General features: G+C 43.6%; 1 protein-coding gene across 2 annotated transcripts in view; it reads left to right on the top strand.

The window, feature by feature from the left end:
- LOC135391027 (lactadherin-like) overlaps window positions 1-13,662 on the top strand; it is a 55,702-nt gene that overhangs the window by 8,703 nt on the left and 33,337 nt on the right. The window contains exon 1 of one of the 2 annotated variants that reach the window (XM_064621103.1): window positions 4,730-4,954. The exons of the other annotated variant lie outside the window; for it this stretch is intronic. The gene's annotated coding sequence lies outside the window, so the exon portion shown is untranslated. Of the gene's footprint in view, window positions 1-4,729; window positions 4,955-13,662 lie in introns of those variants that run through there. 2 annotated transcript variants of the gene reach the window in all.

The raw sequence follows: 13,662 nt of genomic DNA, 5'->3' as shown, positions 1-13,662 counted from the left end.
TTAGCGCGAAGAGACCAAGACTGATGAAAGATGAAAGTCACTGAAAAGGTTAGCCAGCTGTAGGATTCGAACCCACATCTTCTGGATGACTGTGTGGAAGACAGTGTGGCGGATACGTTCTCCTTATACCTATCGATTCCGGTGGACTTCGTGACCACAGGCTCATCGCTGGAGGGCAGAAGGGCATTGTCAACTAATAAGTCAATTTATCCCACTTTGCTTGAGCCTTTTGTGGCATATACTTGGACAGCGAGCGTCCCTGTATACGCTGTATACCTTCCACGTCTTGACCTTAGCAGCATGACGCAGTTCACTGTCACGTCTACTTTCGATTATATTACTTCAATGTACTCAAAAGCACTAAACACGCATCAAAGCTGACACCTTTAATCAATCGTTCTTAAATGGCCAAGTGCTCAGGCAATCAAGAACTGTGGAAGTGTATTTCCAAATGCGCACGGGCGGTTCTATAGGTTATGTGCGCGAGCTCTCCATGCCAAGCCTCACCAGCATGCATGGGCGTTTCCAGAATTTTTTCCAAGGGGGGCAAAGTGCTTCCAGGGGTGCAAGGGTACAAACCCCACCCCCCTACTACATCTTTTTCTGAAGGCGGACGTTGCACACTGTGTGGGTGTTTGGAGGTTCCTATCATGACATCTGAGAATAATCATTACGACCTATGACTAAAGAGCGCACTATTTTCACAAGCGACCTTGGAGTTCCAGGGGGGGAGGGCACGGCCCCCCCCTTGCCCCCTTGTCGGTACGCCCGTGCCAGCATGCAGTGCACAATTTTAAACATCTATATGGAGCTTCACGAACTTGCACACTCTGTTTTCTTTCTTTCTTTTTTTTTTTTTATAAAGACTGGCGGTAAAACTGGAGACAATAACTCATCCCTTTTCGTTGCCGAAGTTGATTGAGAACTCACTCATCTCTCACTTGCAACTTTTTCAAGGAAAGGAGAGAGAAAAGGCGGAAAACGAACAACAAACAAGCAACGGCGTATCATGGTACCACAGATCAGTAAAAATGAGAACAGCTACGGGAGAAGGTGCCCAATAAGAGCTCCTACCTTTGCTTTCTTGATGAAGCCAGCTATCTGTCCTGATAGCCTGCAAACATGTCGTAGCCTCACTTTGCAGCCTCACTCTTCGTTAAAAGCAGACAACTGCGCCTCTTCAGTTGTCGTCTGCTCGAAATCGTCGTCTGCTTCGCCTTCATTGACACCCGACTATATTTTCCTTTATACTTTATATATATACTTTATATATATATATATATATATATATATATATATATATATATCGTTTCTATCTGGCAAGTCATTCTCGCAATAAGAGAAAACGACATTGCCGTTTTTCTGGCTGTTTCGGTGTTTGGTTCGTTTTTATCTGCCATAGCAGACGCGGTTTGTCTGCCAAGTTTCTGCACCGTCGCTTCGGCTTGTCGTCTGCTTCCGAAACAACTGAGATGCTTGCCTGCACAGTGGAAGTAATGGCAGGACTCATCAACGACGAGGCATGAAGTGATGTTTTGCGTGTTTTATTATTGCGGCCTTTCCCTCTGACCTGTTGATATGCACAGAATGCGGTTTTTGCGTCCGCCTTGCAGCTGGTGGTGTGAGTGCCTGTCTATGAAGTTTGTTTTCAGTCACGCTTATGGAACAGCTTTATGGGAGTCTCATAACTTGCGTCTTGCAGTGAGTGCACCGTTATAATTTCTACCATCCTACCGTTATTCTATATTTCTATTATCTGCTGCCCTGTTTACTATGCCATGTCCGCACATAGGACCGCCTGTTTGGCGAAATGCCCGTGCCGCAAGATAACTTAGGTTCGGACTGTGTTTTTACAAAAGTCTTTCTTTGTTTTAGGGTATGCACTTGGAGTCAGTGGTCACTTGAACCGAGAAGTCATTTGCATTCTAATAATAATAACTGGAAGTACATGTACACGTAATGTCATTTGCATTACTGTCTCTGTCCTTATATGGACAACCATTTCGTGAAGGAACGTCACTATCCAATCAAGAGCTTTTTCAGGACATATATAGCTGTGGCTGATGATGTCCCATTATGAAGAGAAACATTGTCTCAGTAAGCATTAGCCGTTCGCTGCGTGCGAAAATTTGTTGTATAGGTGCAAAATAGTGTACGATGCGCCGTATGTTCATTAATGTTCTACGTCCCGTGGCGTGAAATCGTTTCCCAGTTTACCGGAGGAATTATTGCAACCCATAAGCCGGCTACTGGGAGTGTCAACCCATTTTTCAAGAGCGCACCGCACCTTTTCTTCTTAAGTGTCCGAAGCAAGCACCTAGGAAAGCATTAACACTTCTTTCGTTGTTTTTTTTTTTCGGGGGCCGCATGAAACGATGCCTGCTGGTAATTAGCGGCACCTGCTGTTCACGGACAACGTTATCTTCCCATCTCCATGGCAGGGTATTGGGTATTTTAATTACCTCGTTTGATGCAATTTCAGGTAGCGCTGTGATGTATTCACTGCATTACTTGGTCCCGTACAAAAGGAAACGTAAAAGGATGATTTAGCCGACTTATCAATTTTCCAACTACACAGTATTTTTATAACTTTTTTGGCGTGTAAATGAGTTTTTTTTTTGTATATGTGCAATATTTTTTTTATTCCGCATGTTCAGCAAAAAGATGTAATAGCAGTGTCGAAAAAGGACTGCACATTTGTTGTGTGTGGGGTGTTCCATGCTCGCTGTCAGGGGTGCAACGGAAGACAGGAAGGTCATGTGCACCACGACTTCAGACGATGTGTAAAGTAGCATCATACCCCAGCAAGACTCCATCCTTTGCAAAACACCCATCCGGAACAGTATTTTTTATTTTGGAGTGTTTAATTCTCTCTGAAGTGGTGTTTTCTGTAGAATACGCCATTTAAAATGGTGCTTTTTGTAAAGTGCCCCATTTAGAAGGGTGTTTCACAACATTCTTCTCTATTGTGTGGAACTTACACCACAAGGACGTGTGTCGAGACATTTACACCCACGTGGACAAAAAAAGTATGTTGTATAAATCTCGTGCGATACGAAACGGATGCATCTATATTCTTTATTTATAATTAGGATATTTAAAAAGTGATATTTAACCGCCTATATGTATTTGTTGCTTGTGTATATATATATGTATATATATATATATATGAATAGCGTTCTATATTTCACACTACATAGATGATTTTGTTCATTCGCTGGATGCCGTCGCGACGATTAAAGGGGTAATGCCCTTGTCAAGCAGCCTCGTGCTGCTTTTTGGCTTCCCCCTGATTGTGTTCGTTATCTGGAAGTTGCAATAAAGCATCGTTTATCGTTATCGTTTATCGTATACATGCTTCAAGTTTCCTTAATTCACGCTGCTCTGCACTTCCCGAAAGCAAGACGCCGAATGTCTTCCATTGAATCCTATGAGAAGTTGGAGAGCCAAATTCGACATTTTTATTTTCCTTCGCCGAGTTAATAATCTCTTAACTATGTATTAAGACTGTCGAGAGCCACATGATCCCAGCCTTTTTTTTTTTTTTAATTTTATTTTTACGATGTGATCATACTTTAGAATGCCGGAGGAAGACAATGAGAGAGAGAAGGATGGAATGACGTAATCGGTTGGATGAATAAAATGACCTTGCTCCATTAATGAAGACGCTGCCGGAATTGAAGCCATCTCCCCTCCAAATGCCCACGTTCTTTTTGTTCACCTCGGTAGTGACAGTAAATCTCTACCGAAGAAAAACGAACCCTAGTGAAATCATCAAAGGCAAAATAATTGCTATTGTAAGTCACTAGAGGAGATGAAAGGGGTGAGGCAAAGTGAGCTGCTCGTGGTATTTATTTTGTGTTAATATTACATTTGCGTTTATTTCGCAATGTTGTGCAGTGCCCTATGCATTGTCCGGTGTACTGTGTGTCTACTTTGCGTGCCATATCGCAACACATTTTTCACGTGTTTACTGTTTACGTTTTTTTACGTTTTTACCGTTTACGTGTTTACTGTTTTAGTGCATATGGAGGATTTGGCTAAAGTTTACATGTCCCTGCTGTAAAACACAAGACACAGTGCTGCATACGTTTTTTCTTTACATTAAACATATTCCCCCACACGTTATGAATACCCTTGCGGTACTTGCTTAATTTCGTTTAGCATTTGAGGATGAATCGGCGACTCATGACGACCACGTAGCGAACGGTCCGGAAACTATGAGAATATAGAGGGAACTGATTTTTTAAAATTAAATAATGACAGTTCACGAAGAGGTACCAGCAGCCTAGATCTCACCAAGTGTTACACCCACAAAGTCTCTTTCTCGTTTTCATTCATGTGTTGTTGGTGATGACTTTTCTTTATTTTGCTTCATTCACGTTGCATGCGCACACACACACACACACACACACACACACACACACACACACACACACACACACACACACACACACACACACACACACACACACACACACACACACACACACACACACACACACAATGTTCGAATTAACATTCACGGACATTCTTGTGCACGTTCAGAATTCAGAGCAGGACCAGACGTGACAGCACGTCCAATGTTCACCTGCCGTCGTCGAGGATACAGTCCAATCAAAACGGCTCCGCGACGAAAATAGGTGGGCGGGGCTTGAATGGACCGCGCCGCCGAAGCGAGCGCTCACGGCGGATCGCGCGTCAACCAAGCAACGCGCACTGGTCGAAAGTTTATCGTACATCGTCGCTTGATGTAGCTGGGTTCTCGAGTGTTTGTGCAGAAGTCACCGGTGGTGGCTTCCCATTGACAGCGTTGTGGATCACGTCGTTGCTGTACCGCGTTTGGCGTTCTTTCAGAATTTGCAGTGACCTCTTCGAAGTGCTTTGAACGTCGAAGGAACGCAATTATTGATGCCCATCTGGTATCCATGCGGAATCGGTCTGTGCCCGATAGGTGAATATGGTGTTTGCATATTTATCTGCCTCTGTAGCGCATGTCTAACTGATGTATTCGAGTGAATGCTAACGAATTTAATGACTAAACGAGACTCTGCGGCAGATTCTGAGAGCTATCTTTTCCAACATGTGCAATGTACGGCTGCTGGTTCTGTATACTTCCTTTCCCGTAAAGAGATTAACAATTAGGGTATCGGTGTCGTGTTTGAAATCGGGTCCTTTTATTGCCTACATATTGGTTCTGAAGGGGTTTTTTTTTTTGAGGATTTTTTTAACCTTATACAAATACAGTCGTTCAAATGTACGGAAGGCTTTCGGTGAAACACGTTTCGTATTCGTCAGTCGATTGGACAATAATTACGCACGCAAGCTGGTACTGGTATACGTAACAGGGAACCGAGATATATACGAACACAACGGAAGACAGCACAGCACTATACACAACAAATCCTCAGCGGATTTGTTATGTGTGTGCCCTTCCTTGTGTTCGTGGCCCTCGGTTCCCTATAATGCATCTTCATTCAGGAGTTCTTCCGAGCACGTATCACTTGTGTATCGATACACGAATATCCGAAGTCCTATGCCACCAATCTTTAATCGACCAGGCATTGCTACCGCTTAGAAAGCATGACGTGTAAAACGTAAACATAGCGTGTAACATTTCGTTGAGATTGATGGAAAAGGGAGACACAAGACAGAACACGAAGTCCTGTCCGTCGTGTTCTGTCTCGTGTCTGTCTTTTCCTTCAGACTCGAGGAAATGTTACCTTATCCATATTGCCTTTTATCATGACAAAACACTGAGCGCCCGCTTCGTAAACGGTCTCTGTATGCACGTAAGCCTACATATATGTGCTCTCTCTGCATCTCATCTAATGACGTGTCATCGCACATCGTCAAGTAGGCTACAGACAGGGAGGCGTGGCGAGAAGGGTACTTTCGGATTACGCGGGATTTATTAATGGCGCGCGGAAAGGAGTGTCGGTATGCCAGGTTGTTTAATTATAGATCATAGCACCTGATAAGCTTCGCACATCGCGATGGGTATTCCTCTTGTGTATCCATTGACGGAGAGAGAGAGAGAAAGAAAGCCAACATTTTGACAGGTATTAAATCGGGAAAGAAAGAAAGAAAGAAGAAAAAAGAGGGAGAAAGGCGAGCATTTTTTTCATATTTAGAATTCGGAATATTTTTTTAAACCAAACTGTAGAGGGGAAATCTGAAAAAGAAAACACGATGCTTTCGAATTAATGGGTTGTCATAAATACTTAGCCACCAAGTATTTTTTTATTTTATTTTTCGCAGGTCACAAGAAGCGGCATCCTCCTTATAAATGCATCATTATGCACAAGGGGGAATACTTCGTTGAACAAATTACCCGTAGCATCATCGTATACAACCCCTGAAGAACCTCTCCTTTCCCTTTTTTTTAAAGTAAACAAATTCACCTCCCCCCCCCCGCCCCTTCTTACGAAGGCAAGTGTGTCGTGCGTGCAAGTGGTACGTGCTCCTAGCGCGGCTACATGGTGTCAACAGACACACCGTTTGCACATGTAGAGGTAAAAGTAAAAGGCACACGTAAAATTGGAAAGAAGCGTAGCCCTGCGGTTGCCAACGAAAAAGCAAATTAGAGCGGGTCTCCCTGTGTATCCATTGAACACAGAAGTACAGAAATCACCGCGAGAGTTTGTGAGAACCACAAATTATGCGCAGACTATAGGGGATGAAGAGATAAAATTTAAACCTGCTACATATTCACATTAGAATATACCACAATAGAAATTCCTTGTTTGGTGTTTTCGGCTACGTTGGGTAACCCGTTCCTTTAGCAGAACGATAAAAAAGGATTGCCAGGTACACAAAACGCAAGAGTAAAAACCGGGACTAGTGTATGCCCATCTGTTCAAAATATTGCAGACTGCCGAAGGGCAGCAGTATTGACTCCGCGAATACAACTCGTTATTCGTTTAGCAGACGCTCCCATGAACGCAGAACGTCGAGAAAATGCACGTACCATCAACTCCTATCTGCGCACTGTCGAATGGTCAAGCATTTTCCTCTCGCACAACAACAACACCGACGACGACAACAACGAGAAGTAAGAGTAAACAAAAATAAAAGCAGGTGAAATAAAACGGAACAAAAGAAACATCCGGCTACTCACAGTGTCCGGCACACTGTGCTCCGTGCCTACCACACAGGGATCGTAAAAAGTACTGGTTAGCTATTTGGATCACGTAGGTGCTGCTGCCACCCTGAATAGATGGTATACAGAAGGAGAAGATGCACTTTCTTACAACGAGCTTTTGGCTTCCCGAAAAAGAAAAGAGAGTGTCGTATTATACTGTCCGGCCGGCGCACAATGCAGCTGTCGTCTGCGAGTAATGAACGGAACTGTGGCCAACTTAATTTGCTTTATTAGATGGGACACGAACGAAATTGGTTGATTACTATACTCCGCGATATAGGAGGGTCGGAGCGTGGACGCCGTTCTGAAAAGCCTCGAGTACTTTGAAGGTAAGATAATTTAGATAAGATTACCGAAGAAGCGGTTAGTAATGTGCGAACGAGGAGCTTTTATAGGTTGCGAGTGCCCGGATGGTTATGGTTTGCGTAGGGCTGGTTTGGGTGTCGACACAATGCGTTTTGCCTCGAGGATTACGTTACGAGCATACTTTATCTACAGAGATGTTTGTGTTGGTCGTTCTCCGAAGTGTTGTCATTGTATTGGTTGTTGACGTCATGCTCACATATCACAGAGAACAGAACTTCACCACATAACATGCTGCAGGCCAACAGGCATATAGCACAAAATGATATCGGTGTCACTCCGGCTTTGAGAAAAGCGCGGGTGGTATTTCTTTGTGTGACAATGTGACATGTGCATGAGTGTCACAAAACGGTGCGGGCCTTCCAATTTCGACAAATCAGAGTCGAAAACGATGTCATTCGGTATAACGGTTGCCTAATGGCTACACTCTTAAAAATGAACGTCAATGTCTATCTCAATATTAACTGGGTTCGAGAAGCCTTACGCACCATTAGAAGAGAACTTTACCGCATAACACGCTCCTGCACTCTAAAAACAGAGCTTCACCGCATAGCACGCTCCTGTACTCCTAAAAACGAACTTCACCGCATACCCGCGTGGCTCTTAGCCAACAATCATCTCGAATGATATCGTTATCTGACCTGATTTGTTGAAAACGGGAGGCGTACGCCTTTTTTGTGACATTCATGCTGCTCATAATTGTCACAAAAAAGCCGTACACCTCCCGTTTTCAACAAATCAGGACAGATAACGATATCATTCGAGATGATGGTTGGCTAAGAGCGTGCTATGAGGTGAAGTTCGTTTTTAAGAGTGTGGCCAGCCATCATCCTGAGTGACATCGTTCTTTCCCCTCATTTGCCGAAAACGGGGGGCGTGCGCCATTTTTGTGGCATTATGTGCAGTTCATAATTGCCACAAAAATGGCGTACGCCCCCAGTTTTCGGCAAATCAGAGGAAAGAACGATGCCACTCGGGATGATGGGTGGCTATGAGAGTGCTATGCGGTGAAGCTCTTTTTTTAGAGTGCAGGAGCGTGCTATGCAGTGAAGTTCATTTCTAAGAGTGCAGATAATATCGAGACAGAAGACAAATTTTATTTCTTGTCAATATTACTTTCACGCCATTACAAGAGTTTCTGAATGTTAAGATTTCTTTTTTAATATATAATTCCTCTCAGACATTGAAGTTACCTCTTTCCGATCGTTTTTTTTTTGTGTGTGTGTGTAGCTGACACGTAAGAAATTTTCAAGTAACGTTTTCGTGTAGAGTTAAATTAATTAATATATTTAACTAACTTATTAATTAATAATTAAACTCACTAATAAAGCTCATTAAATAAACTACAAGTCACCAAAATAGATTTTACCCCCATAGCCTTGTGGGCCTCTGCAACGGAGAGATGCTCTCCATGCAGAGTTTCGTTCTCTTTCTTCGCTTGCGTGCCATGTATAAGCAGTGTCCTCGTGAGATAATTCTGCATTGTAAATAGTATGGAGCACTGTAGCGTGAAAGTAATATAGTAAATATGTAGAACGCTGCGAAAAAGAGAATGTCTCGTACATAACCTTTTTTTTTTTTTTTTCAGTGCCTTTGTTTAGGCTCACGTGGAACGATCGTATAGTGTCCGTTGCTTCGCGCAATCAATAAGAGTGGTCGGATAGTGGGTCCCATAATGATAAGCGGAGCAGAAATCTATGTGAGCACGTCGGTTCTAAGCACGTACTCACTCCATGACCTCTTTTTAAGTACCCTTTGCATTGACACTGCGTGCCGGCGAGTGATGGACATTTTGCCGGACTCAAGAATCACTCCTGCCCGTGTAACTCGCGTTCGATGAATTGTTCTATGCGACGACGTCACTATGTGTGGCACAACTTCCACACCATGATTCACGTTGTATAGTCTTCACGTGGTATAGCCTTGGCATTAAATGCATTTAGATTTCTATTGCAAAACCCTTTTAATGCTTAGTGAAATCGTTTAATTTTTTTCGTTGTTGCTGTGGTGGTTATACAATTTCGGCGTGCCACAGACACACAACTTCATCACGTAGAACACTGTGCGCCAATCATTGCCAGGGATGAGAGGGTTATATTGCTTCTGACTCGATGAAAGAGGGGGCGTACGCCTTTTTTGTGGCAATTTCGATATATGATAATGTCAAACGGCGCACGCCCCCTGCAGTCTGGCGATCGCGCGATGATGACAGAGTCACGTGATGCGTGGTGTCATGACGTCACATGCACTGATGGTTGACCCTACACTCTTAAAAATGAACCTCACCGCATAGCACGCTCCTAGCCAACCATCGTCTCGAATGATATCGTTATCTGCCCTGATTTTTTGAAAACGGGAGGCGTACGCCATTTTTGTGACAATTATGAACCGCATAAGTGTCACAGAAAAGGCGTACGCCTACCGCTTTGAACAAATCAGGGCACATAGCGATATCATTCGAGGTAATGGTTGGTTAAAAGCGTGTTATGCGGTGAAGTTAATTTTTAAGAGTGTACACAGCTACGTATATTGCCTTAATGCATCTTACGTTGACGGATACAGTTATTCTAGAGATCACGGGTCCCTGCCTCTCGCTTTTGTGCAAGGCTTTTCTCTTTCATTGTTCTTTTTAATAATAATAATAATAATAATTTTATTTGTTCCCAAGAGCAGCCATGCGCACCACATAGCACGCTGAAGGCCAACCATTGTAAAAAGTAGTACCTCTATCACTCTTGATTTGTGGAAAGCGCGGGCCGTACGCCTTTTTGTGACAATTAGCATTTCCGCATAAGTGTCATAAAAAGACGTACGCCTCCTGCTTTCAACAAATCGGGGGAGAGGACGGTGTCATTAGGGATGATGGTTGGCTAGGAGCGTGCTATGTGGTGAAGTTCATTTTTAAGAGTGTATAGGGATGGGCGAACCGAATCCTCGAATCCTACTCTCTTAGAAAAAAGGGTGGAGCAGTTGCACCTTTTAGGAGGTAATAGTTGTTGCATATGTTGGGCCTAAAAGGTTGCAAAGTTCTATACCTGCAACCTCACTCTCAAAACAGAACTTCACCGCATAGCACGTTGTCCGCAAACCATTGCCACGAATGATAAGGTTATATCGCTTCTGATTCGGTGAGCGAGGGGGGCGTACGCCTTTTTGTAGCAATTTGGATATATGATAATTTCTTTTGCCGCCGTTTTACTCCCTTTATCAGGCGCAATGTTAATCTATGCACTCTTAAAAATGAACTTCACCGCATAGCACGCAACTAGCCAACCATCACCTCAAATGATATCGTTATTTGCCCTGATTTTCTGAAAACGGGAGGCGTACGCCTTTTCTGTGACAATTATGAACAGCATAAGTGTCACAGAAAAGGCGTACGCCTCCCGTTTCCAACAAATCAGGGCAGATAACGATATCATTCGAGGTGATGATTGGCTAGTTGCGTGCTATGCGGTGAAGTTCATTTTTAAGAGTGTAGGTGGTAACTATAGAAGTTACCACCTTTTCGCACCCTTTTTGTCTTAGAGTGTAGGCAGGAATTCGAGATTCGGGAATCCGAATTTCAGTGCCCAAAATAGCTAAGTAATCGAGTCTTTCGAATCCAGAAACCACGTTTGTTTGTTTCTTTTTAACATTGGTGCCTCCGGAGTCCACCGAAAACCTGATTGGCCGGCGGGCCCCGGGACGCGCCCAAAACCACAGCATAAAGCTCCAACATTATACAAGTTTAAAAATAACACGGCTTTGCTTTGGATTGTTTCTTAGTTTTATGGAAAGAATGAATCCGGACTCGAGAGTTTATGTATTTCCTGTAGTCGATGAACAACATGTTATACCTATAAATTACACTTGGGAAGAAGTATATGGGTATATTTTCTCCTGAAAGTGAACTATTATTTAAATTGTTTTTCATTGAACAAAGATATCAAATTCTGCCTCAAAACACTTTTCAGTAGAAGTGTATTTTTTTTCTCCCTCTTTTTGAGCTTTTTTTAAAAATAACAAAGACGGTTAAGAGCATCAACTGTTTACTATATACATAAAAAACAAGACTTTCGTGCAGTAGGCTGCACTTCTTCAGGTTTGAGGACCTGTTACAAGTGGTGAAGCATATATCAAAAACCAAGTCACATGGTACAAGAGAAAAGGGTAAGGGTGAAGAGAACTACAAACGCAATACAAATATCAACAAAAATGAAAAACAAAACAAAACGCAATCAATAGGAGGTGGCTCGACAAGGTCAGACAGACATACAGACGAGTCGGAGTTGTACGTGGAGGCAACCAATGAACATCACATGTATTTTTGATTCTGCATCGCCGGAAACTTGTACATTGTTTTTTCTTCACGTTCTTTTTTTTAAAGAAAGGATTCGAAAGATTCGGGATTCGTAAGATTCGTGGATTCGCGGAACCTTCCTTGGATTCGGATGCGGATTCGGGAAATTCTGGATTCGTCCCATCTCTAGCTTGTGCAGTTCATATCATATAGGCTTTCCAATTCTTATACATATATAGCGAAATGCTAAGGAGCGCAGCTGAAGAGGCTGTCTGTTGTCGCAAGGCCTATATTACATATCTAAGCGAAACCACGAAGACCCAATTTGCAATATGAATTTAAATTTAGAAAATCTGACTAAATTGAGCGAATTACAAAGCGCAAAGCATTGAACCGGAATAACGAGTTCGGAACAAAAAGTGTCGCGACTCACAATTTCTCACAAAGTCTCACCTAAGCGAAACTACGCGTTACCTCTTCAGATTAAAAACTTGGTCACAGCGAAAAGAAGAAACAGAACGATGCCTTACATAGACATCGGTCCACAGGTGACGATTTATGGAAATAAGCTGCGCACCACGCCCATGGATTGTAGGCGACTCTCTGCTGCCCGTTACTGCTTCCAAGCCTAGGTCGACATGTTGGGCAGAAACTGTACCAACAGATCCCCTTTTTGCGAGGGCGGGGTCACTGCGACGTTCGTGTCAACAGCACGCGGCATAGTTCTTTATTTGGGTTAGTACACTCTTAAAAATGAACTTCACCCCATAGCACGCTCTTAACCAATCATCCCCTCGAATGACATGGTTATCTGCCCTGATTCGTTGAAAACGGGAGGTGTACGCCTTTTTTGTGACACTTATGCTGTTCATAATTGTCACAAAAAAGGCGTACGCCTCCCGTTTTCAACAAATCAGTGTTGATAACGATGTCATTCGAGACTATGGTTGGCGAGGAGCGTGCTATGCGGTGAAGTTCATTTTTAAGAGTGCAGTACCATTTGTAGATAGTGAAAGATGATGATGAAGATGAGGATTCAGGTGATCAAAGCAGGGTAGAGAGGCCTGTTGATGAGAGGAAATTCCAAACCCCTGAAACGGAGACCTTGGTGCATACGATATCGTATATTTCGTCAAGATACTACGTTAAAGGGGTCGGGACACCTTCATAGATGTTGGTCATTACATCCTGTACGCATTGTACTGCACGCCAGAATACTGAGGAAAAAAGAATTATTGTTCTACGTGTCATACTTAGCGAGATACACGCCCTCGAACACACTCTCGAGCGAAGCGCAGACGTCACAGAGGTCAGAGCTGCGTCCATTCGCATTGGCAGCCGTAAGCACGTGACTTCTCGTGCGCTGCCTCATTGGCAGCAGCACGCGCTGTGGTGTCAGAGCCCCCATGAGTTTCGGTATTCGCGGTGCCCATTTTCTCCGCTTCTATCGCCCCCTTCGCTGCGAAATTTTCAATACAGGTTCACATCCGTGCAAAGAACCGTTTTTTACCTTTATCTGGCATAACCTGAGATGACCTGTCTCAACCCCTTTAATTCATCGAATGCGACTCGATGTTGCTCTTACCGCAGTGGCGTTACCAGCGGGAACGCGAGATCTTGCAGCATGGAATGCATGCAATCGACCACCGCCCCTTTACCAGTTGGGCCCCTGGTCCAGTGGCGCTCATATGCACCCCCAACAACTTTATTTTATGATGATGAAGGGGCAGTATCATCGCCAGAGGCGACACTTTACCCCATTGGTGGTGGTGATGTGGGGTATGAAATGATGAGCCTTTCACAACAAGGATCGAAGTCCGATTGTGTATAGAAAGGTCAAAAGAGCTTTGAGCGCAGAGTGTTGGTGGGCTGG

This window comes from Ornithodoros turicata, chromosome 4, assembly GCF_037126465.1.
Source record: "Ornithodoros turicata isolate Travis chromosome 4, ASM3712646v1, whole genome shotgun sequence".
Taxonomy (NCBI): Eukaryota; Metazoa; Arthropoda; class Arachnida; order Ixodida; family Argasidae; genus Ornithodoros; species Ornithodoros turicata.
Note: the sequence above shows the minus strand (reverse complement) of the source record. Positions and strands in the feature narration are given on the sequence as shown.